Here is a 15,735-nt window from a genome sequence, read left to right as displayed (position 1 = left end):
ATATATGCTACTGCTAGAGTAGGTAATAGGGTTTGGTGAGAGATATGCAGTGGTTGAAAAAAAAAAATCTTCCTGCTAATGCAGGAGATGTAAAAATCTTGGGTTTGATCTCTGGGTTGGAAAGATGCCCTGGAGAATAGAATGGCACCCTACTCCAGTGTTCTTGCCTGTAAAATTCCATGGGCAGAGGAGCCTGGTGGACTACAGTCCATAGGGTGGCAAAGAATTTAACACAACTGAACACATAGTATTTCATGAATGAAGGTTGGCTTCCCTGATAGCTCAAACGGTAAAGAATCTGCTTGCAATGCAGGAGTCTCAGAAGATGCAGGTTCAATCCCTGAAATTGGGAAGAACCCCTGGATGAGGAATAGCAACCCACTCCAGTATTCTTGCCTGGGAAATTCCATGGAGAGAGGAGCCTGGTGGGCTACAGTACAAGGGGTTACAAAGAGTCAGACATGACTGAGCATGCACATGCATTGACATTGGCAAGAATGAAGATAAAAATGTAAAGGAGGGCTCAGATCTTGAAAGTGATTAGAAGCCATGCTGAAGTCCACAGGTTTTTCCTTTGGGTGGTAAAGGCCTTTTAAAGGGTTTTCAACCAGAGACCAACTGTTCTGTACAATTTCAAAAGAGACCTTTGGAGTCGATGCAGAGGGGAAATAGAGGAAGCAAATAAGAAAAAAATTAAACGTTTCTTTCAGGTCATATTGATACATGAAATAAGGCCAGAGTACATTGGGATGTAAAGAACTGATGCGCACAGGACATGTTAATGAAGTAGAGTTGACAAGAGTGGGTCAGTGATAACACTTGGAAGATGTAGAAATGCAGAAGTAAGGTTGATTCTCAAGCAAATCACCAGACAATGAGTAGACAGTGATGCTACCCACCAATATGAATAGGAGGGAAGGTCTGGAAGTGAAGGTAAAGAGTTCAGGGTTCAGACATGCTTTGTTTGAAGTATAAACAGGACTGCCATTTGGAGATGCCAAGTAACCAGTTGAATATGTGGGCCCACAGACTTGAAAATAGGAGAGGATTAAAGAAATAAATTTGTTTGTCATAAGCAATTAAAATGTAGAGTGTTAATATTACTCATGGTGAAGTACTGAGAAGAGAAAGAATAAAATTAGCAGTAGTGATGTGCAGAAACATCACATTTAAGTGAAGAAGAAGCTAGTAACGACTCTTGCCAAAATAATCCATAAGGTGTTAAAGTTAAGAGTTTCTTGGGAATGTTTGTGAGTTCAGTTTCAGTAATGCAGTGAAGTAGAAACATCCACTCAGTAGTATAAAAGAATTAAAAATAAATGGTAAAGTTCAAATGGACAAGTTCATTCTCTTTTTTTGAGGAACTTAGCTGTGAAAGGGAGGAGAAGACATTAAATAAAAGGTTCACAGGGTAGAGAAATGTATTGCCTGTCAAAATAAGAGATATATGAATATTATTAATGCTTTGTGGGAAATGAGCTGGTAGAGCAAGGGGTTGAAAATCTATAGACGATATGGAATTACTCAAGAAACACCTCAACATGATCCAGCAGAAATAAGAATCTGGTTCTCATCCTCATTATCAAGGAAACTGTGGTTGATGTAGCCGAAATTATGATATTTGACAGAACATCTTGTTTTCCATGACTTATATAACAAGTATTTTTAAACCTACATAGTCAAATGGCCAAAATAGTAGTCTTCCCTCCCATTCTCCTTCTGCTCCACTATGTACAAGTGTGTCTGTCTCTTCCTAGACCTGTTTAAAAAAAAAACAAAAAAAACACTAAAGTCTACCCCATTGCTCAAGCCAAAAACCTGAGTCATCCTTGCTTCTCAACATAGATAGTTCTCCAATAATGTCCTCTGCATCTGCTTCTTTCATTTAGACTAATGCCTTGGGGTTGAAAGCATCAGTACATTATATTTGCACTGTAAGTAATCTTCTAACTTTCTCTCTCTTTCTCTAGAACCTCCTGCCCCAACTTTTGCATCTGTTTTCCACTTGAAAGTGAAGTCGCTCAGTCGTGTCCTTGAAAGTGAAGTCGCTCAGTCGTGTTCGACTCTTTGTGACACCGTGGACTGTAGCCCACCAGGCTCCTCCGTCCATGGGATTCTACAGGAAAGAATACTGGAGTGGGTTGTCATTTCCTTCTCCAGGGGATCTTCCCGACCCAGGGATTGAACCCAGGTCTCCCGCATTGCGGGAAGATGCTTTAACCTCTGAGCCACCAGGGAAGCCCACTTAGCAGCCAGAATAATGCTATTGAAATTTAATCAAATCATGTTATTCTCTGGCTCAGTCTCTCCTTAACTCATAGTGGGCATGAGTAAATGATGACTACAAGAATCATTACTAGAATTTTTCCTTCTCCTTTCTCTTTTAGTGTCCCTTTTTCCCTGGTGACTCAGACAGTAAAGAATCTGCCTGCAAGGCAGGAGACCCAGGTTCCATCGTTGGGTCAGGAATATACTCTGGAGAATGAAATGGCTACCCGCTCCAGTATTCTTGCTTGGAGAATACCATGGATAGAGGAGGCTGGTGGTCTATAGACCGTGGGGTTTCAGAGAGTCAGACACAACTGAGTGATTAATAATTTAACCTTCTTTCCTTTGACTCTATCCAGTAAAGATATTATTAAAAGGAATTGATCATCTTATTTCAAACATATAGTAATCAATAAACTTGTGGCAAACAGAGTTAGTGTCAATGTGGCTTGTTTCTGTCATAAACACTTGGACCCTAGTTAATCTCTTCTTTGAATGAATTAGAGTGAAGTATTATTTCTGTCACCTGTGTTTTATTGTACTCTCTCCAATTCCTAGTCATAAGTAAGATAATAGTTGATGATCTTTCATATTGTTTTTCTAATCAGATAATGGATAATGTCAAGTTCAGTTCAGTTTAGTCCCTCAGTAGTGTCTGACTCTTTGCAACCACATGGACTGCAGTACACCAGGCTTCCCTGTCCATCACCAACTCCCAGAGCTTGCTCAAACTCATGTCCATCGAGTTGGTGATGCCATCCAACCATCTCATCCTCTATCGTCCCCTTCTCCTCATGCCTTTAATCTTTCCCAGAATTAGGGTATTTCCAATGAGTCAATTTTTTTGCATCAGATGGCCAAAGTATTGGAGTTTCAGCTTCAGCTTCAGTCCTTCCAAAGAATATTCAAAACTGATTTCCTTTGGGATTGACTGGTTGGAACTCCTTGCAGTCCAAGGGACTTTCAAGAGTCTTCTCCAACACCACAGTTAAAAAGCATCAATTCTTCAATGCTCAGCTTTCTTTGTAGTCCAAATCTCATATCCATACATGACTACTGGAAAAAACATAGGTTTGACTAGATGTAATGTCTCTGCTTTTTAATATGCTGTCTAGGTTGGTCATAGCTTTTCTTCCAAGGAGCAAGCATCTTTTAGTTTCATAGCTGCAGTCACCATCTGCAGTGATTTTGGAGCCCCCCAAAATAAAGTCTCTTGCTGTTTCCATTGTTTCCCCATCTATTAGACATGCAGTGATGGGACCAGATGCCATGATCTTAGCTTTCTGAATGTTGAGCTTTAAGCCAAATTTTTCACTCTCCTCTTTCATTTTCATCAAGAGGCTCTTTAGTTCTTTGCTTTCTGCCATAAGGGTGGTGTCATCTGCGTACCTGAGGTTATTGTTATTTCTCCCAGCAATCTTGATTCCAGCTTGTGCTTCATCCAGCCTTGCATTTTGCATGATGCATTTTGCATATAAGTTGAATAAGCAGGATGACAATATACAGCCTTGACATACTCCTTTTCTGATTTGGGACCAGTCTGTTGTTCCATGTCCAGTTCTAACTGTTCTTTCCTGACCTGCATGCAAATTTCTCAGGAGACAGTTCAGGTGGTCTGGTATTTCCATCTCTAAGAATTTTCCAAAGTTTGTTGTGATCCACACAGTCAAAGGCTTTGGCATAGTCAATAAGTCAGAAGTAAATGTTTTTCTGGAACTCTCTTGCTTTTTCAATGATCCAATGGGTGTTGGCAATTTGATCTCTGGTTCCTTTGCCTTTTCTAAATCCAGCTTGAACATCTGGAAGTTCATGGGTGACGTACTGTTGAAGCCTGACTTGTAGAATTTTGAGCATTACTTTGCTAGTGTGTGAGATGAGTGCAATTGTGTGGTAGTTTGAACATTCTTTGGCATTTCCTTTCTTGGGATTGGAATGAAAATTGACCTTTTCCAGTCCTATGGCCACTGCTGAGTTTTCCAAATTTGCTGGAAATATCAAAGTATGCACCATTTGTGTCAAAGATATAAAGAATGAAATTTTTAAGTATAGAAATAAATAGACCAAAAGAGAGACACTGATATTTTGAAAAGTTCAAGTCTTGCAACTAAGATTTATATAATGGCAGGTATTAGAAATAAGAGCATAACATAGGACAGTAAGTTCTGACTATTTTTTAGGAAAATGTTTTTCTTAGTCCTCCTGCACTAAACTTGATTGTAAAAGAGGAAGGCACTTCAGAAGACTCTGTAGGAATCTCATCTACTGGGAAAAGATTACTGCAAGGAAGGTACGGTGGAGTTGGTCAAAGACAATGGGTACAAATCTTGGTCATGCAATTTCTTATGGTTCTTAAATGTCATAATTCTGGAAAGATAATATAATTTTATTATTAATACCCGTGGTGGATTCATTTTGATGTTTGGCAGAACTAATACAATTATGTAAAGTTTGAGAATAGAATAAAATTAATTTAAAAAAAAAAAAATTCATTTTATGTTCAATATATATTCAGTATGTTTGATTAATAATCTTGTGTTAATTTTAAGTGTGCAGCAAAGGGATTCAGTTATACATATACATACATTTATTCTTTTTCATATTCTTTTCTCATGTAAGTTATTACAGAATATTGAGTTGAGTTCCCTGTGCTATATAGTAGGTCACTCTTATCTATTTATATATAAATTTATATATTTTGTATATGTTAAACCCAAATTCAGTTTAGTTCAATTCAGTCGCTCAGTGGTGTCCAACTCCTTGTGACCCCATGAACCGCAGCACACCAGGCCTCCTTGTCCATCACCAAGTCCTGGAGTTTACCTAAACTCATGTCCATTGAGTTGCCATCTAACCATCTCATCCTCTGTTGTCCCCTTCTCCTTCTGCCCTCAATCTTCAGCATCAGGTGGCCAAAATATTGGAGTTTCAGCTTTAACATCTGTCCTTCCAATGAACACCCAGGACTGATCTTTAGGATGGATTGATTAGATCTCCTTGCAGTCCAAGGGACTCTCAAGAGTCTTCTTCAACACCACAGTTCAAAAGCATCAATTCTTTAGCACTCAGCTTTCTTTATAGTCCAACTCTCACATCAACACATGACTACTGGAAAAACCATAGCCTTGGCTAGACGGATCTTTGTTGACAAAGTAACGTCTCTGCTTTTGTCTAGGTTGGTCATAACTTTCCTTCCAAGGAGTAAGCGTCTTTTAATTTCATGGCTGCAATCACCATCTGCAGTGAGTTTGGAGCCCAGAAAAATAAACCCAGCCACTGTTTCCACTTTTTCCCCATCTATTTGCCATGAAGTGATGGGACTGGATGCCATGATCTTAATTTTCTGAATGTTAAGCTTTAGGCCAACTTTTTCACTCTCCTCTTTCACTTTCATCAAGAGGCTCTTTAGTTCTTCTTCACTTTCTGCCATAATGATGGTGTCATCTGCATATCTGAAGTTATTGATATTTCTCCTGGCAATATTGATTCCAGCTTATGCTTCCTCCAGCCCAAATTAAGGGCTTGTAATTAAAATAGTATCTTTAAATGATGGAGCTGGTCACTAAAAGCAGAAACTACCAGTTTCAAGTTCAGACATATCTAGTGAATATATAGATACATTACACATGTAATAATCTATACTATTATAGGGTTTCCCTGTTTGTGCAGTGGTAGAAAATCCACCTGGAATGCAAGTGATGTGGGTTCAGTCTGTGGATCAGAAAGATCTCCCAGAAAAGGAAATGGCAACCCCCTCCAGAATTCTTGCCTGGGAAATCACATGGACTGAGGAGCCTGGTTGGCTACAGTACATTGGGTCACAAAAGAGTTGGATACAACATAGCAACTAAACAACAACAACTATAATATATACTAGCACTTAATTTTTGTGATATCTGTCATAAAACGCCCCTTAAAAACTAGTACTAGTAAATAAGGGTTATTAGCTTGATTATACTATCAATAATCAAGTATGTGACTATGGGCCACCCTCTTGTCATCTCTTCTTTAAAATGAAGGGAACAAGTCTCCCCAGGCTTCCTCTGATGGGTCTATTCTGCAATTTGATTTTTTTTTTTTTTGAATGAAGTGATTCACTAATTCAGTATGCTGCTGCTGCTAAGTCATGTCAGTCTTGTCCGACCCTGTGCGACCCCATAGACGGCAGCCCACCAAGCTCCAGTCCCTGGGATTCTCCAGGCAAGAACACTGGAGTGGGTTGCCATTTCCTCTCCATTGCATGAAAGTGAAAAGTGAAAGTGAAGTCGCTCAGTCATGTCCGACTCTTCGAGACTCCTTGGACTGTAGCCTACTGAATGTCATATTAAGGGAGTCTACAGGGAATGGGAGCATTAACTGGTAAAGCAGAAGCATTGCTAATGGACCTGAGACAGTAGCCACAGTCAGAGACTGGGCTGCCTATATCAAGGGAACCTAACCAATAATCATTTTATATTTACTAAACATTCTGTATATCTCTGTATCATTTTAATTTACAGAACTGTAGTTTCAGGCTGAACTTGAGCTCATGTTTTGTATGTTATTTGGGGTTCTTTGTTTACATTTCTAAAGTCAGCAAGATAAAACAACTACACAGAAAAGTGTTAATAGTTACATAATATCTTATTGGTAGGAGGTATGAAAATAAAGGCATGAGAAAGGTGCTTTAGTAGTCTAAAAATTCAGTCTTTTATGTTTAAACTATGTCATCCTATTTTGCAAATGCCTGCTCTAAGCATAACACTGAACTCATCCCTAAATATGAAACAGTAGTTAAGAAATTATTTGCAAAACAGATCTCAAGGTCTTTATTTTGTTCTTCCATGTGGAATCTATTTACTCATTTGCACATGTGGAACTTCTCATCTCTGCAGCATGCTTGAAAGCTTCACACTGAGTCTGAAAGTTGAGACAGATTTGGATCAGTAAGCAAATTAAAGATTCGCTTCAAAACATTCAATAGAAAAAAAATGTGTTCCTTTCAGTTTTTGAGGATTTATCTTTGCACAAAATATCTATCTACACATCAAAGACATTTAGATGTTTAGCTAAGTATTTTGTGGGCTGAAAAAGGAATATTCATTGGAAAGCAAGCTTGCCTCACAATAGAATTGTATTCTAAAATCTTGTTTGTATTTACATTCTGTATTTTATATGGATGGAATAATTTCACAAAGGCATGTCCTTTACCTGTCTTGTTCATATCCAGTGCTCCATTCAGTTCCTGGTATATATCAGAGTCTTAATAAATGTTTTGAAATAATACCATGGAAAAAAGATAAGCTAAAGCCTTGAGATTTAGCATCTGATCATTAGTACTGCCTCTAAAATAAGATTTTAGCCAAACTATTCCACCTTCATTAGGTCTCATTTTCCTTATCTTTTAAAAATAAGGATTTTTTTGATTGATGAGTAGTCTGGTTTTATAAAAGTACTTAGCAATTATAATATATATCTGAATAATCTTGTAATATATATCTGAATAATCTTGTAATCCCTTGAAGAAGGCAGTGGCACCCCACTCCAGTACTCTTGCCTGGAAAATCCCATGGACGGAGGAGCCTGGTGGGCCGCAGTCCATGGGGTCGCTGAGGGTCGGACAGGACTGAGCAACTTCCCTTTCACTTTTCACTTTCATGCATTGGAGAAGGAAATGGCGACCCACTCCAGTGTTCTTGCCTGGAGAATCCCAGGGACAGGGGAGCCTGGTGGGCTGCCGTCTATGGGGTCGCACAGAGTCGGACACGACTGAAGCGACTTAGCAGCAGCAGCAGCAGCAATCTTGTAATCCCTACCTTAAAATAAATATTTTTCTATAGATGATAAAATTTCTAAATTTATCAGTTAGGTCATCTAGTACATGAATTAAAAATTTCATGATATAGATTTTGTCTTATCACACTAAAGCATCATAATGCAATTTTACCCCACAGAAAGTTTGTATTGGAAAATAAGAACATAGTGGTACAATCTCTTAACTTTGAGAGAAGTACCAAGTTAGAGTCAAAATGAATTATTCCTTTTTTCTGCTGTGTGGTTCTGTAGGTTGAGGTTGAGAGCAGGCAGGCTGGAAAAGTGCACTAGGGTGAATGAAAGGTGGTATGTTAATAAATAAATGGGCATGATACTTCCCAAGTTTAGACAATACTCATGTTAAATGAGAATTCTAAGTCTGGATGTATCCTTGTGGAAATCTAGAACAGATATGAGTCAGATATCATATGGGATTAATATGTTATAAAATAATATATAAAGTATTGATCCTCCTGAATCACTCTCATTTTCAGGTCATTAGGAATTTTGTTGGGATAATCCTCCAAATGAATTAGAAGCATTCTATTCAAATGGTAAGTAGAACTACTTGTTATGTTACCATTTTTCATCTGTAAGTAATATAATTTTCTGAGTATTAAAATGAGAAATATTAATTACTATTCTTCACTCATATTTTGAATAATTTTTAAAGGAGAATTATGAAAGAACTTTCTTTTATTTTTTAAATTATCATGCTGGAATGAAAATATATGCCTTGTAAACTTGGGGAGTATTTATGACAGTCTTCTAAAAACTGGAATAAAGTTAGTGCCTGGAAATTAATAGATCTGCTATAAGCAAATATAGATAGGTAGGACTATTTGTAGAAATATACGTATAAAATTCTCTTTCCACATAATTATGTTTCTTCTTTTTTTTAAATTTTATTTTATTTTTAAACTTTACATAATTGTATTAGTTTTGCTTCTTATATTGAAATTGTAAAATATGATTTATGGACTTTAACAGATGTGTAATTTACTTGAAAATGGTATTGAATTCTGTACATTTTTACATCTGAGTACATTGGTCTAAAGTTACTTTGTTATCATTAAGAGTTATTTCATCAGGTTTTGAGATGAGATAAGTGAAGCCATTATTATTCTTGTTTAGTTTAGAAGCAATTTGCCAGAAACTGAGGACTATCATCCTTAAAACTTGCTGCTAAAGTGTGTGGTAATCATGGTGTTTGCCAGATGGGCTCTCAGTGTTTTCACACTATTGAAATAAGGGAGGTGTCCAAAATACAGCTAATTCTACATCTGACCTCGTGGCACAGGCAAGTGCTTTAAAATTTTGTTTATTGTATTTTCTCATTATATATATTTACCATGGACAGATATTAAATGAAAACCAATTCAAATAAGAACAAAGCAACCATATTCTTACCACCTATACATTACCAGTTAACCCTTCAAATATACTGGTGAATGTTTTTAGTATGTGAACACACAATTTTTTGCAGCAATTTGAAAAATGAAAGTGATAGCAGGATACAATTTAGCTTCACCCTATTTGCCCCCAAATGACTCTGCAACCTGAGTTTGAATCACTCATTCTCTCTCTCTCTGCATGACATTGGGTACATTCTTTACCCTCTCTGGGCCTTTCTTTCCTTATAGGAAAAATAATAATCTATACCTAGTTGATGAGGTTCTCTTGAAGACTAAGCAAGTAAATAGAAATAAAGTGCTTAGCACAGTGCTCAGTTGTTTCAAAATTATCCATTGATTTTTATTTTTATTTTCTGAAAAGTCAGATAAATAATGTAAATTTGTGCTTTTTTTTTTTTTTGTACCCTGATACCTTATTTAAGCTCTTTATTTATTGTAATTACCTTTCTGTTGGTTCTTTTGTGTTTTCACTCTGAAAATAATTTTATCTTCAAAAAGAAATTGCTTATAGATAATTTTTGTTTTTAATGTTCAACACTTTTAAATTTTGAGTTCACCATGCAAATTTTCTTGACTACAGCTTTCAGTTCAATGCTAAATAGTGATAAATAACTTCTTCCTAGTTTTATTGGGATGACGCTCTTGATGATCATTTAAGTATGATGTTGACTAAGTTTTATTCTTTTTCATGTTAGGAAGTTATCATTTTCTTAGTGAGCTAGATTATCAGAAATTTCTGTTGATGCTTTAGATACACAGATATCATTTGAATCTGTTGAGGTGATGATTTCATTTTCCTCTCTCACTAATTTTAAGTATTCTTTGAATAGCTGGAAGCTTATTCTTTTATACATACTTTAATTCAATGTTTATTTATTTTTTTAATTTATGAGGGACTTTGAAAAAATGCTCAAAAGTGAAGGTGATTTATAGTATATTAAATTCCTTCCTTTAAAGTATTTTTTATTCTTTCTTTTGGGTACTCTTAAGGAAGTTATAGTCACATTGGAATCTTTACAATATGCTCTGTGGATATATTTTATCTTTTCTAATTCGTTAATTCTGTTGAATACTTAATCTATTTTTCATTGAATTTTTAAAATTCTGAGTTGTGCTTCTATCAAAATTTCTATAAGTGTATTCTAGATTATTTATATTAAGGTTTTAATATCATCAACTTTTTAAATCTTTGGAGAATGTTTTAAAACAATATATAATCCATGTCATGTTCTAAGTCAAATATGTTTTTATTTATTCAGTTTAACATAAGTAACCTTATTGTTCAAGTTTCATGTTTTTATAGTCTGTCTGCTGAACAGAGATGGGGCTACTTTGTACAAATTCTTACAAAGCCCAAGTGATTCACTGAATTTATATTCTAGTCACAAAGCTGCCAAGCATAAGTTGGTGAGTCATATCAGTCATACTTGTTTAGGAATAAGCATATAATAAGTTGTACTTATTTAGGAAGGAGAGTCTCTCAGGGATGAAAAAGATCGACTATAATTGGGATAACACTAAAGCCAGAAGAAAAAAATTAATATCTGTTTTGATCCAACATTAGGATCTTTTAGGAGTCCGACCTTTAGAAATACTCTCTTTTCTAAGAAAGGGGTGTTATTGTCCTTATTCTTTCCCAAGGTTCTGGCTCTTCCCTCTATATTCCTATTTCCTTCATCCAGGACATTTAAAAGATTTTCTTCTCAGTACTTTTTGATACTCTTTGACACTACCCTCTTAAATATCCAGTATAATGGCTTTGTCTGCTGAGTTCTCTTATTGCCCTCCCCTTTTCTCTTTAACAATTTTGCTATATATATAGCTTGTAAACACCAAGATGAATTTCTTCCAGAATTTGATATTCAGTGTTCATCCAGCCATCCATCAAACACTTATTGAAAATCAGCTATGTGTTAGGCACTATAATAGGAAGTAGAAAATGCTATCTCCCTAGCTCAGCTAGAATGTTTAATCTCTATACTAAAGAGATCTTAATCTTCTACTTGAACTCTTCAGGGTTCAGTGTCTCCAATTGGCATGAGTCTATCTTTAACTTGATAACCTAAAGATACCCAAAACTTTACTAAGTTCTATCTTTATTTCTAAATTTACACTTCTTACCATTCTTGTCCTGGTTTATGGTTGATAGTAAGCTTCTAGGCTCTTAATATATAATCTTTATTAAATTATTATTTTATGCTAAAGTCTTTTTATTGGGATATAGTTGCTTTACAATATTGTGTTACTTTCTTCTGTACAACAAAGTGAATTGGCTATATGCATACATATCCCTTCCCTCTTGGACCTCCCTCCCACCCCTCACCTATACCATCCATCTAGGTCATGACAGAGCACTGAGTTGAACTCCCACTAGCTTTCTGTTTTACACATAGTAGTGTATATATGTCAATCCCAGTCTCCTGATTAATTTCCCACCCCTCTTCTTCCCCCTCCTTGTGTCCACACATCCATTCCCTACATGTGCATCTCTATTTCTGACCTTCAAATATGTTTGTTTGTACCATTTTTCTAGATTCCACATACAAGCATTAGTCCTATCCCTAACTGACATTCATCAAAATCCTGTTGTTCACATATTTACATTTGTCCCAAGCTTCTCTACTTTTCTTTATCTTTGTATCTGTTACCTTAGTGTTAGAAGCATAAAATTTGCTTCTTGATTTTTTACAAGCTCCTATTCTGTATCCCTCCCTCTCTCGTCCATCAACCACAGTGCCATTAAGGTTCTCCCTGAAATGTGTATGGAATTAATGAGGTAATTAATTCCAGGTCTTCCCTTGGGGCTAAGATAGTAAAGAATCTGCTTGCAATGCAGGAGACCCAGGTTCCATTCCTAGGTTGGGAAGATCCCCTGGAGAAAGGAACGGCTACTCACTCCAGTTTTTTTGCCTGGAGAATTCCATGGACAGAGGAGCCCGGCAGGCTACAGTCCATGGGGTCACAAAAAGTTGGACATGGCTGAGTGATGAACACTAATGAGATAGTTACCCATTCAAAATTTTTGTGAGTTTGCTTTGCTTAGAGGAAAAGCACAAACTCCTCAGCTTGGCATTTTGTTTTTCTTCACAACTTGGTACCAAGTTCATTTCTTCTCAGTTTACTTGACACCTCTCTCCCCACTCATATGATGTAGTCATCTTTGACTACTGTGTATTGTGGCTTCTTCGTATTTAGATCATTTTCTGATACATAGTAGGTATTCAAATGGTGTTTGTTGATCATTATTTTGAGAAGACTCAGGTTTATGATAAGCAAGACGTTGTGATCTTCTGGGTCAGTCAGATTGATGAGATACTGTTTAATTTTGTAATTTATGAAAGCCTTTGAAGTTTCATATTACTGGAATGCCAGGAAAATAGGAATCATATATGTGACTTAGACAATCATATATGTGACTTAGTCAATGACTTGGACAGTGACTTCGTCTAGCTGTGTTTTCTGGTTGTTAAATTGATGCTTCAAGCACCAGAAATTTATTCAGTATTATGGTTACAACTGTTTAATGCTCTAAGATTGATTGCTTTCCATTATCTGTGGAAGCTAAAGAAAACAATGGTTTGTATTTTGAGTATAAGTTTACCAGACATGATGTAACATAATTATTATATGATGTGAGTATTCCGATTGATTCAAAACGGTTGTATACATAGACCTCAAAATAATTCACCTCCAAGACTGTATTATTATGATTTTTCCTGGTAGTGAAGTGTTTATGATTATGTAATTTTCAGTGTTTTTTTTTTAAAGAATGTAATTGGGTATTTGATTCTTTAACTCAAAGAACTGGGCTGAGATAGCTAGAAATAGGAGAGTCATGAGGATGTCATGGAAAATTTGAAGTGGAGAGTTTCACATCAAGATTAAATAAATTTAGCAGCTATTTGGCACAACTTATTTCAAATACTTGTTTTTGTCCTGCTTGTCTTCATCACATGAAGAGCAGCCAAGCTAGGTTTTTTTCTTATGATATTTTTGTTGAGTTAAAAGGTTTGAACCAAATGTTAAGTCTCTGAAATGATCCTTTACAAATTTTTACTGCTTGGTCATAGTCACTTCTTTCCAAGTGTCAAGGTTTGTCAACTCAGTAGTGTGATATGTCGGAGAAGGCAATGGCACCCCACTCCAGTACTCTTGCCTAGAAAATCCCATGGATGGAGGAGCCTGGTGGGCTGCAGTCCATGGGGTCGCTAAAGAGTCAGACACGACTGAGCAACTTCACTTTCACTTTTCACTTTCATCCATTGGAGAAGGAAATGGCAACCCACTCCAGTGCCATTGGGAGAATCCCAGTGACGGGGAAGCCTGGTGGGCTGCCGTCTATGGGGTCGCACAGAGTTGGACATGATTGAAGCAACTTAGCAGCAGCAGCAGTGTGATATGTAGTATATTCTGTACACATTGTCAATGACACAGTCTTTGAACACTTACTAGATTATTTTGACTACTTCACTAATGAAGGAAACTAAATTGAATGTACTATGGTTGCACTGATCTTTAACCATTGATGAGGAAAACATTATTCTGAATTGACTTAGTCACTATCAAGATGTTCTTTTCCTATATCCTGGAGAGTAAGAAAATCTTTGGTTTTCTAACTTCATCAGCAGGGGAGAAAATGAATTTTTTTTTTTGTAGTTTTAATTTACACATTTCTTTTGACTTTATAGTACTGTAAGCATTATAGTGAAGTGAAAGTCTCTCAGTCATGTTCGACTTTTTGCGACCCCATGGACTATACAGTCTGTGGAATTCTCCAGGCCAGAATATTGGAGTGGGTAGCCTTTCCCTTCTCTAGGGCATCTTCCCAACCCAGGGATCAAACCCAGATCTCCCACATTACAAGCAGATTCTTTACCAGCTGAGCCACCATGGACGCCCTGTAAGCATTATGAGCACTATGAATGTATATTCAGTTTTATATTAAAACTTTGAAAAGATTAATTTCCATATTAAAGGTTTGCAAATATTTTTATTTTTTCCTTCTAAAAAGGGACTCTACTGTTCAGAGTTGACAATTATGATATGACAGCAAATAGCTTAAAATTGTTCGAGTTTTCCAATTTTGAGTGAGTTCCTAGTGTGAAAGGATGGGCTTCTATATACAAAATTATAGTTTTATATATCTGATAGTGTTCTTGAGAGCATCTGACATAATGTTCATGTTATATACAGATATAGTACCAGAAAGGTTGAGTGAATTATCAGGTTCAGTGAATTATCTAGTCAGTGACAGATGGACCATAACCATAATGATAAATATATGCATATAAGCATGAAAAGTCTTTCACAATAACTTCAAATTGATTATTAAAAAAAGAACTGGGTCAAATCAGACTAAATACAGAAGAGTTAAAATAAGTATCTCAATATTAAAAATCACTGAAATTTTGCTTCATGTAGGCTTTTTTGAATTTTTAAATAAAATTCTAAAATAATCTCTGACAAGTACTTTTTTTATAAATGAGTAGTTTTAATAACAGCAAATATTAACATTTATTTATTTTCATTGCAATATATTTTGAATTTTAAACATTTTTTTGAAATATATCTCTTTTTATGTAATTCAAAAGGGAGAGTAAGATTTTCTTTTTTTTTTTTTTTTTTTTTAGTTTTTTGAATGTTGAGTTTTATTTATTTTTTTTTTTATTTTATGATCTTTTTTTTTTTTTTTAAGTTTCCTCTAATTTTATTTTATTTTTAAACTTTACATAATTGTATTAGTTTTGCCAAATATCAAAATGAATCCATCACAGGTATACATGTGTTCCCCATCCCGAACCCTCCTCCCTCCTCCCTCCCCATACCATCCCTCTGGGCCGTCCCAGTGCACCAGCCCCAAGCATCCAGCATCATGCATCGAACCTGGACTGGCAACTCTATTGTGAGTTTTTGAAAGACATTTAAAGTTTTATTTCAGAGTAAAAGTTATTTCAGATGATGAATATGATGATTTCATCATACAAAATGTTGTAAAGCATAAATGATTTTAACTATGATAGAAATATATTATTCATCAGATTATAGCTAGTTGCTTATGATTAACTCTAATGTGAATATGTTTTTCCATTCCTACTGTTTTCCAACAATATAGTTCTTGCTTCTATGTTTAGAAAAATTTTAGGTTCTCTTGTTTAGAATTAAATATTGCTATATTTGTTGTTCAGTCACTAAGTCATGTCAAACACTTTGAGATCCCATAGATTGCAGCACAGCAGGCTCATCTGTTCTCCACTATCTTCCA

The 15,735-nt window shown here is 35.9% G+C and overlaps 1 long non-coding RNA gene across 3 annotated transcripts in view; it reads left to right on the top strand.

Moving 5' to 3' along the window:
• LOC113895402 overlaps positions 1-15,735 on the top strand; it is a 675,663-nt gene that overhangs the window by 252,747 nt on the left and 407,181 nt on the right. For all 3 annotated transcript variants that reach the window (XR_003511837.1, XR_003511839.1, XR_003511834.1), the window contains one exon: positions 8,553-8,612. This is a non-coding gene — a long non-coding RNA (uncharacterized LOC113895402). The remainder of the gene's footprint in view (positions 1-8,552; positions 8,613-15,735) is intronic.

The sequence above is a fragment of the Bos indicus x Bos taurus genome, chromosome 1 (assembly GCF_003369695.1).
Source record: "Bos indicus x Bos taurus breed Angus x Brahman F1 hybrid chromosome 1, Bos_hybrid_MaternalHap_v2.0, whole genome shotgun sequence".
NCBI lineage: Eukaryota > Metazoa > Chordata > Mammalia > Artiodactyla > Bovidae > Bos > Bos indicus x Bos taurus.
The sequence above is the reverse complement of the archived record's forward strand: the minus strand, read 5'-3'. Positions and strand labels throughout refer to the sequence as shown.